This window comes from Castanea sativa, chromosome 11 (genome assembly GCF_040712315.1).
Source record: "Castanea sativa cultivar Marrone di Chiusa Pesio chromosome 11, ASM4071231v1".
Taxonomy (NCBI): Eukaryota; Viridiplantae; Streptophyta; class Magnoliopsida; order Fagales; family Fagaceae; genus Castanea; species Castanea sativa.
Window position 1 is genome coordinate 5,152,379 of NC_134023.1, and position 4,234 is coordinate 5,156,612.

General features: G+C 30.2%; 1 long non-coding RNA gene across 1 annotated transcript; it reads right to left on the reverse strand.

Annotated features, from left to right (window-relative positions):
- Positions 1–3,431, reverse strand: LOC142615498 (uncharacterized). Its single transcript, XR_012840776.1, has 2 exons — positions 3,382–3,431; positions 1–70 (listed from the first exon to the last, which is right to left on the reverse strand). It is a non-coding gene; the product is annotated as an uncharacterized LOC142615498 (long non-coding RNA).
- Between the last annotated feature and the right edge of the window lie 803 nt (positions 3,432–4,234).

The following is a 4,234-nucleotide window of genomic DNA, read 5'->3' on the forward strand; positions in this document are numbered from 1 at the left end:
TCCCACATCACCTGGACATCCTGATATCCACACGTCTGCACATCATTGTGAAGCTTCAAAAGTCCAGCACCTGCACCCCAAAACAATGCCACAGCTTGTAAGTGATAAGCTTTTATTTAACATACCATTAGATGCTAGAACTGCTATTTAAATGAATCCCAGATAGTCGTAGTTGATTGGTGCGTGATAAAAGTAGCATTGATGTTACTCAATCACAACATGTCATACCGGCAACTGTGAACAAAAATTGTCACTAACATTACTCCAAAGGGTGGACAAATCAAATTTGAGTTAGAATATGAATATGGAGAAAGATTTCTCTGTGTTGTAAACTATTGAAGCGTTTATTCTTTGATGCTCCAAGTGGTGGTCCTGTACCAAAGATCATCCGAGTCCCAGAACTTTTTTTTGGGCTTTTTTTGTGCAAAAAGTTGTAGTTCATAGAATACTTTATTGCAATGTTGTTGTCAGGCCATTGCTACAGTGACTAGGCATAAAGTTTCTCGGAAAAAAATGTTGATCCTATCCTAATTCCTAAGAAGGCACGCTTGTCTTTCGGCTGTGAGGACCAATAAAAGTATTGGTTGCCACTTACCACTTAAAAGGAGTGATGACATAGAAAAATTAGAAATAGGAAAGTGTAGGTAGGTTCATCAATCTAGAATGTAGACCACTTTATAAGAGGAATGGTGACATAGAAAAATTAGAAATTGGTTAGTGCAGGTTAGAAGGTCCATCATTTTAGAATATAGCAATCGTGACTAGTTTAAACTCTAGAATACAACAGTCTTGTATAGTTCAATTGATGACAGAGAGTCTTGTATGGTTCAATTGATACTTCTTGATATTTCCGACACAAACATTCAAGAATTGAATTCTTCAGGCTTTCAATCCCATCTATGGAATTGTCTGAAAAAAACTAGAAGTGGATTCATTTAACTAGTGGAGGTAGCCCACCACTAGTAGAATATTTAATTCTTTTTCAGACATGTGAGAATTTATGCAATCCATAGGGAGGACAACCTCCCAACCAACCAATTAAAAAAATAAAAAATTTTGTTTTGTGACCCTATCAATTCATATAGAACTCACAATACTTTAAATTTATTTCTTTGGAGGACAATGTGTATGGTCCAACCAGATGCTTGAATAATTTCTCGAGTCATGTGCCCTTGGTAATTGATCTACTAAGCATATGGATAATGTAGATGACATTGTGAGGTTCATAGTTAATATTTGGGATACAATCATACAACACTTTTATTTTAATTAAATAGTTCATTTCATTTAAAAAAAAAACAAAAAAAATGAAAAACCATATTTGAAGATCATCTTTCAATAATTACATTTTTTGTACCCTTCATTTTCTGTTGATGATATAAATTATTGGTGGTGCTCCTGGTTGAGAATTGAGATCACTATATTACTTTATGAAACCATATTTGATTTTGATTGCTTCGTACGAATACACATTTTCTAAGCCTTGTGGGATCCCCTCATAGTTGGAGTTCCTCAGGCAGTGTTTTTTTTTTTTTTTTTTTGTTGTTGTTGTTAAATTAGACATAGTATATATAATATGTTTTCACAAACAGGGTTTTAATGTGATGTTGTATGGAAATTACTTATCAGGTTGGATCAATTGGGTCCCAGACCATTAAAATCAAAAGAAAGTTCAAAATTTTGGGTTTGCTCCAAATGACAATTATTTTGGGTTCACTCAAAAGAATAGGCAATTTCAAGTGCTTGATAAGGTTGAAAACTTATCATTTATCACATGATAGATTTCTACAACACCCATATTAAAGTCTTTTCTTCATTTATTAAACTTTCTAGATGTATATTTTGTTTCTAACCATGATACCCAAAATAGTATAATGGTCTTTTCCCACTTAAATAAAGGAAAATATTCTAGTGGAAATTCTCAACCTACCACAGACTTTCCATTTGACATTCCGTGTGACAGATAAACTCATAAAAAGTACAAAATGTTGAAAATCATGCTAATTAGTACTAAAAAAAGGGGGGTATAGCCAAGCCAAAAATTTTCAATTTTGAGAAGAGAAAAAAAGACACCCATTGAATGAAAGAAATATTGGGTATGCTCCTATGCATTGAATCTGTTAGATTTGTAAGACATGTTTACTTCTGGCTACATGTAATGATTTAGACTAGTTCTGTGCACAAAAGTATTGGATCCAATTAAGTCTCTAAATGAATGGGGCCATGTTGGGTAGTAAAAGAAGAGCCTAGTTACAGGCTTATGGATATAACTCATTAATTAGTATGAAAATCAGGCAAATAAACTAAAATTCAAGGGGCACTTATTATTATTATTTTTTAAATTAAAATTGTTGATAGTGCATAATACAAATTCAATAATTTTTTTTTTAATTACCCTCTTAACAAATTAGAAAAAGTAGCATGTCCTCACTTGCTCCAAAAAAATAGATAGAATAACATCAAAGAATCCAAGATTCATATATCATCCCAAAGGAAATGAAAGTATATAACTAGTATAAAACATTAAAACTCCTTTGTTACGCAAGAAGTGAAAAAAGATAGGACGGATTTATTAATTAATAAATAAAAATAAAAGATAATTAAGAAGAGCAATAAACAGGAAAAGAAGAAGAATAACTGATACGGACAAAATAAAATATTTGAAAAACGGTGATTAAATTAAAATTATATAGCTTCTATTTTGCCTTAAATTTAATTATTTCATCCAAACAATTTTGCGTGAAATTAATTTCTCTATGAATAAGAAAAAGAAAAAAAAAAAAGGACTTAGAGATAGAGTGGATAAATGGTGATCAAGTATGAACAAATGTTTTTGTCATTTGTTGAATTGGGACTCATTACAAGGAAAAAAAATTATTATTATTATTTTAATAAATATATATTAATTATCACGTTCACACCTCCATTGACCAACGGTCATTAGAGGTCTAAAATTTAAAAATTAAAAAAAAAAAAAAACGATTCATCAGGGAATTCTAATTTTCTTTCTTCTAAACATAATTTTTTTATAAAAAATTTCATTTATTTATATTTTTATTTTTATTTTATAGATATGACATGATTTGAATCATATGTTATGAAAGCAAATCTTTTTTTTTTTCATGTTAGTGAAATTTGAAATTAAGTTCTTTTATTTGACAAAAAGAAACTTTACTCGTTTGAGTAAAGAAGATTATTTTTCTTCAATAATTCAACAATCGGAGAAGTGAGAATAGGGATTTGAACCAAACGTCTCTGTTGCAGACACTGAAAAGTACGAGTTGAACTATAAAACTCTCGGCTAGAAAACCATAATTTTTAAGAACAAGAAGAAGAACAAAGCAGTAGTAAAAGAAAGAAAGAACGATAGAAAAAACTGACCATCTTTGCGAGCCTTAACGCGAGCAGAAACAGCAAACCAAACACGTCTGACATGGACTTGGTACCATACAGGCACTCCTATTGTTTGGCACAGACTACATGTTTACTTGGAAGTTCACCTAAGCCAAGTTTCCAACGATTGGCAATTATCATCTCTCTGGTAATAGAGATTCCAGAGGATTTTGTTTATTTATGGGAACACAAAATCTTGTTGACAATGAAAGTAACATGGAATATTATTGCGGGACAACAAATTCAGGCTGTGTATCATAACAAAATCTCTTTTTAGCTAAACAATATATAGCATAAACAATAGCACAGTTGAATGTTCCAGTTGGAATATCTTTTACTGGGTTGAGTCCAAAGGCCTCTTTTACTATAGCTTCCTACATGCTGTAAGAAGTATCTTCTAACGTAAGTGTGGTACTCGAGTCAATTTCAACAAATCCCTTTTTTTTTTTCTCCAAATTTTGGTGATCAAGTACTGTGTAATCTTTAATGTATTTAATGAAAAACCTTGATTTAAAATATTTAAATAATATCAATTGTGATTAATACAATTTAAAGGATAATTACAAATGACTTAATGAATGAAGTACTTATCTTGAAGTATATAAATTTTCTTGATAAATTAATTTTTGTATATGCAAAAATAATATATATATATATATATATATATATAATAAATCATATTAAAGATGTGTTTTAGAAATAGAATTCATATATGTGTGTGCTATTTTGTGAATTATAAAAAATTATTGATATAATTATATTGGACCTCTGAAAAAAATTTATGTCTTTGCCAGTGAGTGACAAAAGTTACTATCATTCATTAAGAGAGAGAGAAAAAAAA